Raw genomic sequence first — 20325 nt, 5'->3', positions numbered from 1 at the left:
ACTACTGGTCAGGGCTGTGTGGGTCCCAGCTGTGCTGCAGTTAGCGGTATGTGCCCCTCCCTATGCCCTGGAGGCTAGCATTATTACTGGTAGTACATTGCTTTGTGAGTAGGGCTGTTCCCTGTGTGTGGCGGTGGTGTGTACGCCAACAGTGGTGTTGATGCAGCGATTGACCAAGTGTATCCTTTGTCTCTTCCCCGTTTTCTTGTTTTGTCACCCTGTCCTTATGTGCATTAGCAGCATCTGGCGGAGGAGCAGGGGTACTGGCGACAGAGGGAGCTGCATCCCACAAGTCCCTGGAGGCAGAGTCCACAGACGCTGAGGGCACCAGTGGGACTGAGGGCAAGGGGAGCACCTCGGCAGGGACCGGAGGGGACAGTTCAGACACAGATACCTCCTCCGATGGAAGCTCCCTGGTGGTGGCGGACACCTCTGTGACCACCCCAGCTACAGGTGCAGCCGCCACCCCCATACCAGCGCCACCCTCCCAGTAGCCCCTCATCGAGTTGCCCGTGCATGCTCACCCAGGAGGGTGGACATCTCCTTCGTCCCAGGCACCTAAGGCCCTGCCCCAGTGAGCCCTGAGTGAAGAGGCTATTGACCTCCTGAGAACCATCTCTGTAGGGCAGTCAACCATTGTGAATGCCATCCAGGGGCTGGCAGCCCAAAAGCAACAGACTAATGCATTCCTGGAGGGCATTCACACTGCTTGGTGGCCCAACAGAGCTCAATCCAGGCTCTGGTCTCCTCTGATGGCAGCCATTGTCCCTGTTTCCACCCTCTCCCCTCCAACTTCCTCTTCCCAATCCCATTGCCCTCAACCCCAACCTATCCCAAGCACACAGGCAGACAAGCAGGCACACAAGACAACACACAAGAGTGGCACAGGCAAACACAAGTACCACACAGCATCCCACAGGCAGTCCCACAAACACCATTCAGATGCAGACATACCAACATCCACTGCCTTCACTGTGTCCCCCTCCTCCACTACCAGCATCACCACCACACCTAGCAGAACACATGCCTCAGTTGCAGACACCACTACAATAGTCATGCACACGTCCCCTGTGTCCTCTCCCACTGTGTCTGTCCCCCCCCAGGGACACAAACGCAAGCACTCAGACACCCATGCATGTGCACCCAAACACAGCAGACAGACACCTCCTACAACCACTCCTTCTTCCTCCATTCCCAACCCTCTTCCTGCCCCAGTGTCCCTAAGAAGCTTTTCCTCTCCACCATTGACCTCTTCCCTCCCCCTCCACCCTTCACGTCTGGCCAGGGTGCCAAAACCCAGACAAGCACCTCAGCCATCCAGTCTACGGGACCTGTAGTCTCCACACCCCCTCTTGGTGGGAAAAGATCCAGGGCACCAACCAGCCTCAAATAAAGTGTGCCTGCCCCATCTGCTGCCCGGAAGGACAGGGAGCCTGCCCCAAGTGCTGCCACGAAGGGCAAGGAGCCTTCCCCAAGTGCTGCCAGGAGGGGCAAGGGGCCTGCACCAGCAGGCAGGAAGGACAAGAAGCCTGATGCAGGGACTCAGTCGGAGCCCCAGCATCAACCATGGTTGTGCAGCCATCCGAGGCTGCAGGGGATGGGCTGGAGCTTCCCTCCACCACCACCAGCAGCAGCAGCACCACCACCACCAGCAGTGGGCCGCCGTCTGAGGCTGCAGGGGATGGGCTGGAGTTTCCCCCGCCTCCACCACCAGCAGCAGCACCACCAACACCACCAGTGGGCTGCCATCCGAGACTGCAGGGGATGGGCTGAAGCCTCCCACCCCAGCGGCTGCAGCAGCACCACTACCACCACGGAGCAGCTGTCACCGCCGGCAGACAGTCTGTAGTCCTGCCTCCATGGGCTGCTGTGCGGCCTGCCCCCTGCAAATCCAAGGGAATGACACCCAGCTGAGAGACTGTGACCTTGCACTCGCCAGGATGAGAAGCACAGGGCACAATGCCCCCTCCAGAACCAGTAGGTAAGCCACCCACTCACCCCATCCTCCCCAGGATCAGAGGCACAGGGCACGTTGCCCCCTGCAGAACAAGTGGGGGATTCGCCCACTTGAGAGACTGTGGCCTTGCATTCCCCAGGACCAAGCACAGGGCATGTTGCCCTCTCCAGAGCATGTGAGCAAGTCACCCACTTGAGTGACTGTGGCCTTGCACTCTCCAGGACCAAGCACAGGGCATTCTGCCCCCTCCAGAGCATGTGGGAAAGTCACCCACTTGAGAGACTGTGGCCTTGCACTCACCAAGATCATGCACAGGGCATGTTGCCTCCTCCAGAGCATGTGGGCAAGTCCCCCACTTGAGAGACTGTGGCCTTGCTCTCCCCTGGACCAAGCACAGGGCATGTTTCCCCCTCCAGAACCAGTGATGTTGTTCCATCTGCTGGCTGAGGTGCCCCCCCTGTTCCCCGTCCCCCTGAGGTGCCTGCCTATTCTCTAACTGATGCCCCTGCAGTGTTCTCTCCGTGTTGCTGCAGGTGACAAATGGGGCCTTGGACTTTCATGCGTGTGTGAGTCACTCTCTTTTTCCTCCCTCCCTCCCCTGCGTGCTAGGCGGCTGTACTCACCGTGGTCGTCTTCGCCATCGTTGGTGTTCGTGGTGGAGCAGGACGTAGAAGAGCATGGGGAAGATCTGAAGTTCAGGCTCCATGGCGGCGTGGTTGTTCCCTGTGTCTCCAATGCTGAGTCCTTTCACTTCTGTGCAGTGTTTCCACCAGGCTTTTGGTGTCGTTGCTACCAACCCGGAAAAGGTGGCGGATTCATGTTTCTTAATATGGTGGGCGGAACATTGACTTCCGCCTGGCTGTAGGCGGCAACCGCCATGGTGGCTGTTGTTTCCGCCCTGGCGGCTGGTGAGGTAAAGTGCTGTCTATCTGAGTTCGCACCGCCATGGTCATAATTTGGCAGTAGTTACTGCCAGCCTGTAGGCGGTATTACCGCCATTTTATCACCGACCGCCAGGGTTGTAATGAGGGCCTATATGTCAGTCTGATTGTCTGAAAATGGGAATCTCATACTCCTCAATCTTACTGACCAAGCTACGCGCCTGAGTGAAATACAAGTTCTATACCCCAGAGTGTCGGAAAAGAAACAGCTGCCAGTTCAAAAGTATTACACGAAAAATAGCTGCGTCCTTTGGAAAATAACCTAGGGTACGGATGCCAATCACCCACAAACGGTTTGATAGAGGACACCAGTTGTCATTTAAGGGCTTACAAGAAAAACAGGTTGGATCTCGGTTACATGAAACACCTTTTCAGCCTCCAGACAGTTTGATGACGCACAGCTGTGAAGTGTACATAAAAGGGTGCTGTGATCGTCCAGGGTTTCTGTGGAAGGCAGCTGACGTTCTCCAGAACGGTACATGATGTTGTGAAGGGCAGCTGGAGTCCTCAAAATGGTTGCATGAAAGGCAGCTGCAAAACACCACAAGCACAGAGGAAATAAACTTGCAGGTTTCCAAATGTTACATGAGAATTAAATGATAGAGAGCCGTCATTTTCAAGAGGCCTACGTGGAAAACAGATGCCATGATCTATAGTGCTACAAAGAGACAGTTAGGAGGTACTTTAAAGACCCTTACCATGCCTTTGAGGGTTTTATGAAGACAGCTACCATAGGGTTATTGTAAGACAACCACCTTAGCTTGGAAGTTTACATGAAATGTAGCTGTCATCCCGTGGAAGATTAAATAAAAGACAGCTGTTATCACTTGGAAGGTTACACGAAAACCAGCTGACACCTTGGGAGGTTACATGAAAGATGGTTGACATCCTTTGAGAGGTAACATCATATGGGAAGTTACATGAAAGACAGCTGACATCCTTTGGGAGAATATGTGAAAGACTGCTGACATCCCTTGGGAGGGTGCATGAAAGACGGCTGACATCCTTTGCAGACACATTAAAAACAGCTGCCATCCTTTGGGGGTTACATGAAGGGCAGCGGACATCTTTTGGGAGATTGCATGAAAGACAGCTGCCATCCCTAGGGAGGTTACATGAAAGACAGCTGGCATCCCAGGGAGTTTTTACATGAAAGACATCTGGCATCTCTAGGGAGGTTACATGAAAGACAGCTGGCATCCCTAGGGAGGTTTTACATGAAAGACAGCTGGCATCCCTAGGGAGGTTTTACATGAAAGACAGCTGGCATCCCTAGGGAGGTTACATGAAAGACATCTGGCATCCCTAGGTAGGTTACATGAAAGACAGCCGGCATCCCTAGGGAGTTTTTACATGAAAGACAGCTGGCATCCCAGGGAGGTTACATGAAAGACATCTGGCATCCCTAGGTAGGTTACATGAAAGACAGCCGGCATCCCTAGGGAGGTTTTACATGAAAGACATCTGGCATCCCTAGGGAGGTTACATGAAAGACAGCTGCCATCCCTTGGGAGGTTACACAAAAGACAGCTGGCATCCCTAGGAAGGTTTTACATGAAAGACATCTGGCATCCCTAGGGAGGTTACATGAAAGACAGCTGGCATCCCTAGGGAGGTTTTACATGAAAGACATCTGGCATCCCTAGGGAGGTTACATGAAAGACAGCTGGCATCCCTAGGGAGGTTTTACATGAAAGACAGCTGGCATCCCTAGGGAGGTTTTACATGAAAGACAGCTGGCATCCCTAGGGAGGTTACATGAAAGACATCTGGCATCCCTAGGTAGGTTACATGAAAGACAGCCGGCATCCCTAGGGAGGTTTTACATGAAAGACAGCTGGCATCCCTAGGGAGGTTACATGAAAGACATCTGGCATCCCTAGGTAGGTTACATGAAAGACAGCCGGCATCCCTAGGGAGGTTTTACATGAAAGACAGCTTGCATCCCTAGGGAGCTTACATGAAAGACAGCTGGCATCCCTAGGGAGGTTACATGAAAGACATCTGGCATCCCTAGGTAGGTTACATGAAAGACAGCTGGCATCCCTAGGGAGGTTACATGAAAGACATCTGGCATCCCTAGGTAGGTTACATGAAAGACAGCTGGCATCCCTAGGGAGGTTTTACATGAAAGACAGCTGGCATCCCTAGGGAGGTTACATGAAAGACAGCTGGCATCCCTAGGGAGGTTTTATATGAAAGACAGCTGGCATCCCTAGGGAGGTTACATGAAAGACAGCCGGCATCCCTAGGGAGGTTACATGAAAGACAGCTGGCATCCCTAGGGAGGTTTTACAAGAAAGACAGCTGGCATCCCTTGGGAGGGTGCATGAAAGACAGCCGCCAACCCTTTGCAGACACATTAAAGACAGCTGCCATCCTTTGGGGGTTACATGAAGGACAGCTGTCATACTTTAAGGCGTTAAACTAAAAAGGGGTGCTATCTCCTATGGAGTTACCCGGCAGGCTACTGTCATCTCTTGGTTCTATAAAAAAACGGCATCTTCTGTAGGCTTTTATAAATGACAATTTTCACATCCCCATCCCAGGTGGCTGCATGAAAGACAATTATCGATGTTTATTTACCTTGTCACACCAAACACATCTGTCATCACTTAGCTATTTGTATAAATATAATATTTTATACGCCAACAAACACTGAAAAGATGATCGGCTATTCAGCTAAAAGTGCAGAATAGTGTGTTTCTTTATCAATGAGGTTCAAAAACAAATAAACAGGACTAAAACGTCATATTCTTTTGTTGTCCTAATTCAGATTCTAACATGAAACCAGAACAAATTACCTGAAAAAACGTTGATATACATTTTCTGAAATGAACATTTCTGAAGAAGAATATTTTATTTTAAAAAGATCAACAACCTTGGTTTGTTCTCCCATCACAGGAGAATTCTAGAATGTAATGCACAGGGCCATATTGACAAGGTGATAATAACTGTGTATACATGTGTAGTGTTCAGCCAACCAGAAGCCCTTTACGTTAATGTGGAAGCCGACAGTAAAAAAGATTTCTGTTTTTTTGCCTCCGTTTTTCTTCTATACCTGTTTCTGAGGAAAGGTATTACATGGAGGACTACGTTGTGCTTATTTCGCTACTTTGTTGTTAGTTTTATTTATTTGATGGTTTGTATTTCTATTTTTCTTTCACTAAATAAAGATGGTGTACCTAAAAATGTTGTAATTCCACCTGTGCACCTTTCAACTACCGGCTTTTAAAACAGAAATAATACCGGTAGCACTTGTAGATAATGCACAATATAAACAAATTGCGGAAAAAGATAAAAAGCTAGAGTTGGTAGACACATAAACCTACTAGTCCAGGTCCGAGGGCTATTGAGTCCCTTTGTTACAAAGTTTCACTCAGTAATGCTTGGATACAATCTAAAGGTGCAGCAGTCAGTTCATGAAACCTCTGCATCTGGCCCTTCTTGCAGATAGGTGGGATGCTGAAATCTAAACGATGAAAAGTGTTTCCAGGCTGTGCTGTGCGAGACATATATAAGCAAAATATAAGCAGGGTGTTTTGGTTGTAAATGTACGCTTATGGGCAAAACTTTATTTTGAATTGGGCCCAAGGTGTTAATGGGGGCAGTTCTTTTTATATATCCCTTCATGTCACAGTAGATCATATTCCTAAGTAAAAGATCTTACTTTTCAGTTCAGTGGTACTCATTTTAACCACCTCATGATGAAATGTTGTGTTAGTAGGATTCACAGCTGTGACTTTCAGGCAACTATAGACTTCAGCAGTGGGTTTTTTATCTCATCGAGTTTTCATGCCAACCCTTCTTCTTGTGGTAAAGGATGAAGGACTGATTTGATGTGGATCACACTCCGAGAGAGATTATTCCTTCTCTGCTGGGGACGCTCTTTTCTTCGGTGTTCGGGGCAGGACTCAAAGCCACAGATTTCCTCTGCTGCCAGGAGGCAGAACCAGTTAGACCTGACCCAGGTAGGCGTTTTTAACCAGCGGGCACTCGCCACAGCACAGGACAACCTATTCTTCTGTGTTAGGGGCAGGACTCCAAGCCCCAGCATTCCTCTGTTGCCAGAAGGCAGAGCCAGCTAGACCTGGGCTAGGTGGGCGCTTAGAAACAGCAAGCTCCTACCGCAGTGCCGGGGAACGTAGAACATGTCCAGGTGTGTGCCTGGTCCAAGAATGGGCCAAGAGTGGGCCCGTCTTTGCTCGTATTGAAACAGGTTCTTTATCGGACACTACTGACCATGATTACACGTAGATTTGTGATGATGGCACATCCTCAAAGAGGAAGAGCCTGAACAAGGGTACATGTAGTCACAGGACTGGGGTTACCGGGAAGCTGGTCAAAGATAAAGCTGCCAATAAAGTTAATAAAGCCACACGCATCCTGAACTAGTTTTGTAGAGCAGGTCTAGTGGAAGAAATGATGAAAATAATTAAGATTTGATTCTCAAAAAGGTTAAAGGCTTAATTCATACCTCTGTTACTACATAAGTGGAGAAAATTACAGGGTTAAAGCTTGTGATATCAAAAATTCTAAATCCATTTGTTGTGAAAACCTAGCCACTGTGTGCACCGGGCCAGCTGAGACGACAATAGTATGTAATTCGAATGCCACCTCTGACATGTAAGGCTGTGGTAGGGTGCATTCACAGTGAAAGGAGGACATTACCATGCCTTCCTCACACTCCGTCACCTTTATGGAAATCTTGCCCAACATAGACAGGGTTTCCCATTGTGTAGCATCGAGCAATAGGAACTCTGCCTCTGGATTTAGTCTTGGAAGGCCACCTTTGCGGAGGGATGCTATTAACTGTCGTCGTCTCCTCCTCCCTCCTGACTGCGGCCCTTACATAGCAGTTCTGGGTAATGTTCTTTGCCTGCCTATTTTCAGGGAGGAAACCCTTGATGACCTCAAGAATATGGTGTACCACCGACTAACTAAAAACTCTTATTTCTGCATCTCAGATTACAGTGATATTCTGTTTGTCAGAAGAGTGGGCTGGATTGGGCCATCAAGTAAACATTCAATTGGGGACTGCATGGTTATTGACAATGGTAATCCAACCCTAGCTAGTCACTTATTTTCGAATTGTTCCCAACATGCTTACTGGAATTTTAAGAACAACTTTATCACTATCTTGCTCTTGGGTCATTTCTAGCACCAATTGTCCGGCATACAGCTCTTCAGGTATGGCTTACCTCCCAGATCCTGAATGCATCGCCCAAGCTTGTATCCCTACGTCTAACAGGTTCAACCCATTATCTGGTCTCAAGGACACAGACTGACTGTTAGATGATTATGCTTTAACCAGGAATCAGTAAGTAGTGTGGGGTCAGGGGTGACCTGGAACTGTCTGTTTACAGTGAAATGTCTCATGAGATGCTACAAGATTGGGTCACCTAACCAACCTGATTTGAACTGGCTCAATTTTATTGTAAACTATGATATTGTGATGTTACAAGAAAGTTGACATTTGATGGGGCATAATCTGGGATGGGTAAGAAACTTTTACTGTGCCTCCCACACTCTCTGCTGGGGGCAAAGCCCGGTTAGGACAGGCTATTATATTTTGAGTATCTAAAATGTTCAGGATAATCTCAATTCCGTATATTCGTACAGGTTTTGTGGATTGTTCTCCCCAATAGGTTTAACTTCTCTTTGATTAACTTTGATAATCCAGTGGCAGAATAAGCTTGTCAAATTAGGGTACAATTTAATATAAGTGAAATTTTAGGAAACAGAGCTAATTGAGTTCTAAGCAATTTTCTTGTGGTTGTTGAGGAGTGATGTTAATGCTAACTTCATAGGTTGGGGACAGGGAAATATTATAAATTACGTTTTCCTTTCTAGGGGCATGGATAACCAGGTAGTTGTGGGGGCACGTTACAAGTGGGTTTCGTGGCCGTAATCCCAATGAATTAAGACTTTCTCTACCAACTTGCTGTCCAGCACCCCAGCGTAAAGGAGTTAGTAACCTGATGCCTAATGGTAAGGCTTAGGCTTAGATTGCAGGAGGCTAAAATCCCCTCCCTGGTGCAAGTACTGTCAAGGTGAATCTTGGTCTGATTCTGGATCATTTGACAGCAGATTATCTGCCATTGGATATGATTGCGGCTTTTGAAAACTTAAATCAATTTATTTAGACCCTCTTTATAAGTCCAGTTAAAAATGTTAACACCACCCATCCGAGCTAGTTTGATAAGGATTGCAGAGCTGCTTATCAACTCCTGCAAGCTGCCCTAAATACAGCCCTATGGACAGGGATCTCGTAGCCAAAGCAAGGCTGCATAATAAAATAACCCTTAAAAACACCAGCTGGCTTTTAAGATGGAAACCTGGACTACCTTAATAGGTCATGTAAAGAAAAGGACACTAAGGATTTTGGGCTATCATGAATGGGAAAAATCTTACACAACCAAAGAGTGATGTGTGAGGGACAAATATTAATGTGGACAGTTGGATTAATCATTTTAACATTTAAAAGACATTTACTCCTTTCATCAGAATTTGTACCTGGATAAGGTTTTCCCCATTTTCTATTAGGCATTAGGTTTACCCTTGAAGAGGTAATAGACAGGACCCCCGTTTCTACCATCCAATCTCACTTTCGGTGGTTAAAGTGGTTGGTCATATCATCTTCCACAGGATAGTTTCTGCAGATGCTTTTTAGGTCTAGGTCCAGGCAGTCCTCAATATTTTTTTGAACGAGGAATTGGCAGTGCTTAATTTGTATTATATTGAGTGCTACCGCCGAAAACTCTGCTCCGAAATCTCGGACAGTGCAATTAAATGTCGGTACACAGAATATCAAGTCTGGAATCCCATCATGCCTCTTTAATCCACGTCCCAACACTCCCTGATCCTTTTACAATATTGCTAGTTCTTGTTTTTGCCCTTCATGACGGTTTTTTGGTCTTTCTCGTCCTCTATCTCTTCTGTTTGTAAAATTTTTCAGTCTCTTGCTCTCAGTTAATGTATGATGCAGAAAAATGTGTGCTGATCCCCAAAAATTAAGTGCTGGTGCCCCCCACCAGAAACCACCAGCTCAAATTAAGCACTAGGAATTGGACCTGGCCTTTGTTACTGATTTTGTAGTGAGCGCCGCACTTCTCTTCTGGATTTAAAATGGAGCAAAAAGAAAGCAACATTTAACCATGAAGTTATACCTGATTGTTTGGCAAGGAATCATGGGCTCAGGATCCTGTGGCTGAATTATATAGAGAAAACAGTGGAAGCTCTAAGAAGATAGGACCTAATTAGCTGACCTCATGCCATTGTAAGAGGGAAGGCCAATAAGGTGAAGTAGCTCTATCTGAGGTGGGCAGTTGTAAGTGGGAAGGACAGGGAGATTATGAAGCCCAACCTGAGGGAGCTGGTCTCCATTCAAACTGGTTTAGGTGTTGAGCCATATCTTTTATAGGAAAATAAGGTTTGGGAAGGCATACTTTTGATTACATTTCGCATGGGGTCTATCAGATGTCATCTTTGATTTACTATAGGCCAATTAAATTTTAAGTCCATCTCACTTTGTCCATGCGATGAGTTATCCCTCCAAACCTTGGTTCACTTTCTTTTGTAAGTGTTTTTCATCACCCAGACATAAATATTTGGTACCATTTCTTAAAACTTGTGGGTTTTACCAATACAAGCCTGCACTTTATTTTCTCTGCATGCTGCCTGACCATTCTGCATGTCATTCTGAGGGAGCGGTTTAAAAAATGCCTTATGCTGGCACGAGTCTATTCAATCAATCAATCAATCATAGGATTTATAAAGCGCACTACGTACCCGTGAGGGTTTCAAGGCGCTGGGGGTGGGTGTGGGGGGAGCTGTTGTTACTGGTCGAAGAGCCAGGTCTGGAGGAGTCTTCTGAAGGTGAGTAGGTCTTGAGTCTGTCGCAGGGTGGTGGGGAGGGTGCTCCAGGTTTTGGCGGCGAGGTATGAGAAGGATCTGGCGCCGGAGGTCTTTCTTCGGATGCGGTGGACAACGGCGAGGGTGAGGTTAGTGGAGCGGAGCTGACGGGTGGGGGTGTAGAAGCTGAGTCTGTTGTTTAGGTAGGCTGGTCCTGTGTCGTGGAGCGCTTTGTGAGCGTGGGTAAGAAGCTTGAAAGTGATCCTTTTGTCCACGTGGAGCCAGTGAAGGTTTCTCAGGTGGGGGGGGATGTGGCTGTGGCGGGGTACGTTGAGGATCAGCCGGGCGGAGGCGTTTTAGATGCGTTGGAGGCATAGTAGGTCTTTTGCTGCGTTGCCTGTATAGAATGCGCTGCAGTAGTCCAGCCTGCTGCTGACAAGGGCTTGTGTCACTGTCCTTCTTGTTTCTGTCGTGATCCACTTGTAGATTCTGCGGAGCATGCGGAGTGTGTTGTAGCAGGAGGAGGAGACTGCGTTGACCTGTTTAGACAAGGTGAGGGAGGGGTCGAGGATGAAGCCCAGGTTGCGAGCGTGGTCAGACGGTGTTAGTGGGGTTCCTAGTGCGGTGGGCCACCAGGAGTCGTCCCAGGCGGAGGGGGTGGGTCCGAGGATGAGGATCTCCGTCTTGTCCGAGTTCAGTTTCAGACGGCTGTTTCTCATCCATTCGGCGATGGATTTCATTCCCTCGTGGAGGTTGGTTTTGGTGGTGCGCGGGTCTTTGGTGAGTGAGAGGATGAGCTGGGTGTCGTCGGCGTAGGTGAGAATGTTGAGGTTGTGTTGTCAGGCCACTTGTGCGAGGGGGGCCATGTAGATGTTGAACAGCGTCGGTCTGAGGGATGAGCCTTGGGGGACGCCGCAGATGATGTCGGTGGCTTCGGAGTGGAAGGGGGGGAGGCGGACTCTCTGGGTTCTGCCGCAGAGGAATGAGACGATCCAGTCGAAGGCTTGTCCTTGAATTCCGGTTTCGTGGAGGCGTGATTTCAGGGTGCGGTGGCAGACCATGTTGAAGGCGGCAGATAGGTCCAGGAGGATGAGGGCTGATGTTTCGCCGTTGTCCATTTGGCGTCTGATGTCGTCTGTGGCGGCGAGAAGGGCGGTTTCGGTGCTGTGGTTTCGTCTGAAGCCGGACTGGGTGGGGTCTAGGATGCCGTTGTCTTCGAGGTGGCTGGTTAGTTGTGTGTTGGCGATTTTTTCAATCACCTTTGCTGGGAAAGGGAGCAGGGAGATGGGTCGGAAGTTCTTGAGGTCGTTGGGGTCTGCTTTGGGCTTCTTGAGGAGGGCGCGGATTTCGGCGTGTTTCCATTTTTCAGGGAATGTCGCTGTTTCGAAGGAGATGTTGATGACCTTCCGTAGTTGGGGGGCGATGGCGGAGTCGGCTTTGTTGTATACGTGGTGAGGGCAGGGGTCTGACGGAGATCCTGAGTGGATGGAGTTCATGATCTTGCGTGTCTCTGTGTCGTTCACATTGGTCCAGGAGGTCAGGTGGTTTGCACATGTGGAGTGTTCGGGGGTGGGGGTCTGGCGTGGGAGTGGCATCGAAGCTGTTGTGGATGTTGGTGATCTTCGGGTGGAAGAAGGTGGACAGTGCGTTGCAGAGTTCTTGGGATGGAGGGATGTCGTTGACGTTGGCGCTGGGGTTGGAGAGTTCTTTCACGATGCTGAAGAGCTCTTTGATGTCGTATGCGTTGTTGTCCAGGCGGTCTTTGAAGTGGGATCGTTTGGCTTGTCTGACGAGTTGGTGGTGCTTGCGGGTGACGTCCTTGTGGGCTGTGAGGCTTTCAGGTGTGTGTTTGAGGAGCCATTCCTTTTTTAGCTTCCGGCAGTCGCGTTTGGAGTTTAGGAGCTCGTCGGTGAACCAGGTGGCTTTTCTTCTGGCTTGGTTGTCGGTGGGTTTTTTGAGTGGCGCGAGGGTGTTGGCGCAGTCGTTGATCCACAGGGTGAGGTTGTGGGCGGCGGTGTCTGGGTCGGTGGAGTCGGGGTGGGGATCTGGGTGAGGGCGTTGGTAAGCTGGTCTTCCGTAACTTTGCTCCAGCATTGGCAGGGTGGTTGTTGGGAGTGATGGTGCTCGGTATGTTTCTTGTAGGTGAAGTGGATGCAGTGGTGGTCGGTCCAGTGGAGTCCAGTGGTATGGTTGAAGGTGACGTGGGCGCTTGAGGAGAAGTTGGGATCAAGCGTGTGGCCGGCGATGTGGGTTGGTGTGTTGACGAGTTGTCTGAGGCTGTGGTTGGTGAGGTTGTCGATCAGAGTAGTGGAGTTGGTGTTGTTGTTGTTCTCCAGGTAGAAATGTAGGTCCCCGAGGAGGATGTAGTCCGTTGAGGTGAGTGCGTGGGTGCTGGTGAGGTCGGCGAGGGATTCGCTGAATGGTGCACGTGGTCTGTAGATGAGCGTTCCTCTGAGAGTGGTGTTGGGGTCGGTGTGGATGCGGAAGTGTAGGTGTTCGGCGGTCTTGAGGGAGTCGTCAGTGTGGGTGTCGACCTTGAGGGAGGATTTGTGGGCGATGGCTATGCCTCCTCCGATTCTGTTGTTGCGGTCCCTACGGATGATCTTGTAGCCGTCCGGGATGGCTATTGCGATGTCGGGCGCCGAGGAGTCGTTCCACCAGGTTTCGGTCAGGAAGGCTACGTCTGGGGCGGTGGAGTCGAGCAGGTCCCAGTGCTCGATGGCGTGCTTGCGTGCGGAGCGGGTGTTGAGGAGTATGCAGTGGAGGTGGTTAGTTTCGGTCTTTGTTGGTTTTGTTGTTCTGTCGCAGGTGAATCTGCAGGTGTGGCATGCGAAGGGTCCATGGGTGTTCCTAGGTGAGGGCTTGGAGCATACTGTGATGCGGCCGGGATTGAGGGCGTTGAGTTGGTCGGCCGTGTAGCAGCGTCTGGAGGTGCAGGGGTCTCGCGGACCAGGGGGGGTGGAGCTGGGCGCGGTCCAGGCGCGGATGGGCGCAGACGGGCTTGCCTTTGGCGCGCCAGCTGCGCAGCCGTGCCTGCCATAAGAGGAGGGGAGGGTGGGAGTGGCAGCTGGGAGACAGGAGGGCTTGTCCTATGGGAGGGCTGGGGGGAGGGGCCGCAGGAGACGCAGCGTCGGGAAAGTGAAAAAAACAGTGAGAGAAGGAGGGGGGAGGCGGGAGGGGCCGAAGGGGACGCAGCAGCGGGAAAGTGAAAAAAACAGTGAGAGAAGGAGGGGGGAGGCGGGAGGGCCCGTAGGGGATGCAGCGGCGGGAAAGTGGAAAGAACAGTGAGGGAAGGAGGGGGGAGGCGGGAGGGGCCGCAGGGGACGCAGCGGCGGGGAAAGAGACAAAGTGAAAAACAGTGAGAGGAGGTGGCGCGGAGGGCAAAGCAGGGAGCGACCTACCTGCAGCAGCAGGGTCGAAGGTTTTTAACTCTTCTACAGGTTCAAACACCTTTTATCTTTTGTTCTTAAAGGTGTTGGATATGTAATACACTAAATCATTTTATTTGTTACTAAGTATACTCCTTGCACTGTTGCTTCTGCGAAAGATGGCTGAAATATAAAGTGTCTTGTCACATGGTGCAATCATGTTTTAATGATGCCCTTATGTAATGTTCTTGGATTCTAATGATGTGTATGTTTTGTATTCTCTTTTATGATTATATTCGTATAATGGAATCATTATTTATTAAACTGAACATTCCCGGCTCCTCCAGCATCTGGTAGTGCACATTATGATCAACCTCCTTGGTGTTCTGAATGTGGTTGTAGCTACAACTGGTGCAGCAGGTGCAGTGGCACAGGGGCTCAGACCCCTGATAGACCCATTGAACCCTGATAATTGCTACATTTTACTACCACAACAGCAGTCATATTGATAATTTTCATTGTCTGCACCAGAGCCATGACACCCTTACTACTCTACTGATTGAAACGGTTCCCACAGTGGCGGTCTTAAAGGCAGTCAGTGGCGCTGTCTGATGTCCCCATCCATTCTTCCTGGGGTTTTATAGCAGAGGGGAATTATGGTAGCATTCTGGGTGCATCGGCATTTGTTGCTGGCCCCTCTCCAAAACAGGCTTATAGAGACCTCATCAGGTGCGTATCATGAAAGGCAGCGCACACCTAGAGAGGTTGTAACAAACAAAATGGCCGCTTCTAGACAGATAATTGAAAGGAGGCCGCCCCTTCCAATGTGGTACATAATGGGTGGCTACTACCACCAACCCCTCCTCCACCTCCCCCAGATGGGTAGAAGAAACAAGACCCATCCCTCCCATCCCCTTCCAGATCAGCCCCTTGAAGAGGTAAACGAAAAACAGCCCCTACCTCTGGAGACGGAATTAAAAACCCACCCTCTCCTGACATCTTTCAGAGAGACTGGGGCACCGTTAACCCCCTGCCCTTTTTTGCCGCCCTCAAAGTGGTAAATGATTGACAGCTGCCAACCCCTGTGCCCAAGAGATGAGAATAACAACTTCTCAATGCCGATGCCTCTAAAACAGTTACATTAGTTCCTTCAGAACAATTGGCATGTCACTGCCAGAACAAAGTTCGGCGGATGAATGTGCGCGTTGGCCCTGGCCCCGCAGCCCTCAGACTGCCGTCTTCGGAGTGCGGTGCAATCATCAGTCCGAGAAGAGCTGCCCTAATGAAGGAGAGAGAGAGAGTGGTGCTGGGAAGAGGGGACGCAGAGAGAGGCACTTGAGAAATCACGAACCACTTTCAGGCCGCACTTAATAAGCAATCCATCAGACGTTCTCCGCTTCAGAGGTACTTCAGAAGAGGGGTGCTGGCCTTTTGTACAAAGGAGTAAGCAAGTCCCGTGCCCTGTACGCGCCTTTAGAGCGAGGTGGTTAAGCCTATCCAGGGAGTTCAGGGAGGGTTAGATGGAGAAGTGTTTGCAAAATTGGGGCCAAATGGTCAGATTAAAGAATATAACTTTTTTCTGAATAATTTTAAAATAATATAGATAATAAAGTTTGTTCTGAAGGGAACTACGTCATTGCATCAAATATATGAACATCTTCAGAGCCACAAAATCAGCAGTGTCCCAGATCCTAAGATATTATTTATGTGCCTTCGGACACATATTGTGCCCTGTTGAACGCCTAGATACAAAGCGGAACTGTGTTTATACCAGAAAGTGTGCAGAACAGAAATGATATGGAACGAGATAATTATTGACTATCTGTCTCAAGAAAAATGAACCCATAAGGGATTGTGTTTCTGGATGGAGACTGCTATCGGTGCCACTTGGTAACACTGGCAATCGGGTCCCTTATTTATACTTTTCCATACATGCTCACTAGAAAACAGATAATTGCTTCAAGAATATTGTCACTTATACGAACATTATCATAACTAAAAACGCCATCATCACACTAATTGCAACATAGATCATACTTATAGTCTTACATGAAAATTTGCAATATTCTAATGAAGGCTGGAATATTCAAGATCGGAAGGTGTTCAAGAAAGTGTTGCTTACATTCCCTAGCTTGGGGGTGTTGTACCTTTGTAGCAGAAAGGTTGGGCACCCTGAGGGACTGCATACTATGAGAGGTTGTGCACCATAAGAGGTTGAGCCCATGAGAGGCTATGTGCTGCACCTTGAAAGGTTGTGCACCATGAGGGATTACATACCATGAGAGGTTGTGCACCGGTAGAGGTTATACACCATGAGAGGTTGTGCATCCTGACGGGTTGTGCACCTGGAGAGATTGTGCACCATGAGAGGTTGTTCACCATAAGAGGTGGTGTGCCACTAGAGGATGTACAGCATGAGAGGTTTTGCACATGAGAAGTTATGCGCCATGAGAGGTGCGCCTTTTATCCTAGGGATATCGGGGTGCAGGAAATCAAATATGAGGTAAGTTTGTTAACATACAAAAGAAACAGCAAGGGGGCGAGCACGCACCCTTGCCTCACCCCACGCCCAATATGGATTTCCTTAGTTACTTCACTGTTTCGGCCAAATCTAACCCTAGTTTTGTATTTTCGTGTAGTGATGCCAGAAGGTGGACAGAAAGACTTGTCCAGCCCCAGTTCCAGAAGGAGTGACCAAAATTTAGAAAGGTTAACGCAGTTGAAAGCCATGGATAGATCCATGGAGGCAAGATAAAGTGGGGCTTGCTTAGCTATTGTGTATTTGCCTAAAATCAGATGGTAATTCAGGCATTGCTGTATGGTACCTATTTGACTGCGAAAATCATATTGACAGGGGCCTATATATTTATTTTCCTCCACCCACCCTCTGAGCCTAATATATAAGACCCTCCCAAACATCTTTGCCAGTATATCTATTAATGAGATTGGTTGATAACAGTTTGACACAGTACGGTCCCCCTTCTTAAAAATCAGTACAATAGTTGAGATTGCGCAACAACCGTGTATAGATGCATATTTTAAGTTATTAAAGACATTAGTCAACAGTGGGGTTCAAATGTTGACATTGCACCTAATTAGGTCAATAGGTATGCCATCTGTGCCCGAAGCTTTACCCCCTGCGCTCTGCTGTATTGCTGCTGTGACATCCTGCAGGGTAACTTGTAGTATCTGATTGATTAGAAGTCTTCCAATAAAGGCTGATGGATACCATGGGATGAACTTTCTAAAACAACGTAAAGAAAGACATACAGGAGTTTAAACGTGAAGCTTTTTCACTACTACACAACTACACATAAGAGACTGACCTTAAAGTAATTTTTCTGGTACATATAAGATTTTGATCCTTAAAATCCTCTATTTGTTACACATTTAGCTTTATGCTTAACGTTACTTTTTCAGATGCATAAAAGGCTCTAAGCCTAAATAACATGTATTGGTGCATTTAAGATTCTTAACTTGAAGTTTTTATTGTTGCATGCTAGGCTCTGAATTTGAATTAACTCTGGAACATTTACAATTCAAACCATCTAGGTATCTCTTGTAAATCTAAGCGTGTCCCAAATATGATCATGCATCATCACAGAGTGGTAGGCAAGCCCACTGCCCACAACGGACGTATATACATGCATGTTTAAGTCATTTCAACAAATGAGTGCTTTTTGGCATTGAGATAATCATATTCCTCCAAAGGTGTATTTAGCATTTCCTCTAAGATTAGTGTCTTCTTCGATACCCATAGCTATTTTCACCTAGGACCGCCATCTTAAGCTCATCTTTCAGTGTTGTGAGAGGTCATCGAACCTTTCTTTCTTGGCAGCGGTCATCATATTCCATCCATCGTTGAACTAAATGTTAACCTCACCTAAGAAAAAATCAGTCTGCACATATGACTTTCATTTTGAATTCAATATCTTTTTCAAATGTTCTTTGTGTTTTTATTAACGCTCAACCTACTGTAAAATTGTTCACTTTGATGAGTGGCATTTAGTCAACAACTTAAAACACTATGGACCTCATTATGACCCTGGCGGTCACCAGACCACCAGGGTTGCGGTCGGACCGCCGCCAAAGTGGCGGTCCGACCATGACATTAGGTGGCAGCGCCGCCACGGTCAGACCACCGACAGTGCCAGGTTGCCGCCGGCGGTCTCGGTGGTCACAATCAGCCAAGGCAGCGCTGCCCTGGGGATTACGAGTCCTCTTTCCGCCAGCCTTTGCATGGCAGTAGCCAAGCCATGCATGGCAGTAGCCAAGCCATGCAAAGGCTGGCAGAAAGAGGGTGTCTCGGACCCCTGCACTTCTCAGGAACTTGGCATGGGCAGTGTAGGGACCCCCATGAACAGCTGCGTCGTGCTTTCGACTACCCGAATTACAAACAGCGGAAAAAGCAATGGGTGCTGCTGCACCTGTCGCACTGCCACATTGCCGCCAGCTCGATTACGAGCCAGTGTCAATGTTAAGTCCCAGTTCACCGCAGGGCCGGCGGCCGGAAACGCTGTTTCTGTTCGCAGGCCCTGCGGTGAACTCTTAATAGGGCGGGCAGTGTTCCGACCGCAATGGCGGTCTATGGGCGGTTTGAGTTTGGCTGGCAGCCTCTGCCGCTCACCAAACTCAGAATGAGGGCCTATGTTTCTGGCACATGAAGATTCACTATATCCATTGTAATGATGGGAATCCATTGCTGAAGAAACAAGTTTTGTTTCACAAGTTTTACACAAGGGATGATGCTAAATGCAGCTATACAATTATTGACTATTGCAACAATTTGTTGTTTATGTCTGAATATTTTTACCCAAGATGCTTTCAACAACATTGAGGGCCTGCTTTAGAGTGTGGTTGACGGGTTACTCCGTCTCAAACGTGAGGGTATCCCGTCTGCAGTATTATGATTCCTATAGGTTATAATGGGATTGTAATACGGCAGACAGGATTTCCGTCACTTTTGTGACATAGTAGTTCCTTCCCCCCCTAACCCCCCCCAAACTCTAAATCAGGCCCTGAGTGATTTTAATAAAAAAAATTGTATATTGTGCTCAGTTTCTCTCCACTGCCTCTGTGAGCTGTTTAGGTTTTTCTCCCAGCCTCATCTGTGAGTAAGATTGGAGAAAGACAACAGCACTATTACCCGGAAGCAGATGAAAAGATGCAACAGTCCAGTCTAGTTCACTCTTCTGCGAAAGTAACTAACACTGGTTACAGTGCTACCCGTTTAATACTTTAGCAATATGGACACTATTTCTGTACGAAGGCTACTTAAAATGGGAAATTTAGCATAGGTTGGTATTTTTCTACTTACAATGTAAGCTCCTGGCATGGAATACAAGAACAAATCAATTCAATTGTTTTTTTGTGCTGTTTAAATTAACCCGGATTGATTTGCATTAATTCTAGATGAATATCTCAAATAGAATTTCAGGTAAAAAAGAGTTTTGGCGCTTTTACTTAAAATCGTATTCAAGTACCAATTCATGGCTATTCCAGAATTTCGCAACAGCAACAAATACCCAGTATTTTGTTGCAGAAGACTGTAGCAAAGCTAGCTTTTAAACATATGAAATTGTGTGCCAGCTTTTTGAGTTTCAATTTAAAATGATCAGCAGAAAAAAGGTAAGCAGGGGATTTGTTTAAACGAATATTTTATTTAACCTACATATTTCAATGAAAGATCTGCATAATGTGAACGAGTACAGCTGACATTTCTAAATGTCCCATGTCCTGTTTTAATTAATTATACAGAAGAAATGCTGACTATAAATAACTTTTTCAGTCCTTCCCGTTCCTGTGATTACACTGCTGCAGAAAATCTTTTCAATGAATGCACTGCTTGTGAAACATAACCATAGTCGTTCGCATCAAGCCTTAAAGAGTCAAGGGGGTGCTGCAGCACCTGACTCACCCTACTTCCAGGACCCCTACTGGGATCTATTCATTGTTTTTTCAAGGAAATTCGAAATAAAAGGCACCACAATTGCTAATGAATTCACGACTACCAAAGCTTCTCCACGGAAAAATGGAAGGCAATGAAGAATGACTGCTTTGGCCTTTACCAGCAAATGATCAGACAAGTGGCAGAGTAGGACAGAGCTACTCACAAGAATTTGTCTTGTGTTCACATCTGTGTAGCGCACTACTGCCACAAGAGTAGCATTGAAGTGCTGTGCAGACCATGACTCTATCGTAATAA

This window comes from Pleurodeles waltl, chromosome 10, assembly GCF_031143425.1.
Source record: "Pleurodeles waltl isolate 20211129_DDA chromosome 10, aPleWal1.hap1.20221129, whole genome shotgun sequence".
Lineage (NCBI taxonomy): Eukaryota > Metazoa > Chordata > Amphibia > Caudata > Salamandridae > Pleurodeles > Pleurodeles waltl.
This window is presented reverse-complemented; position numbering follows the sequence as displayed.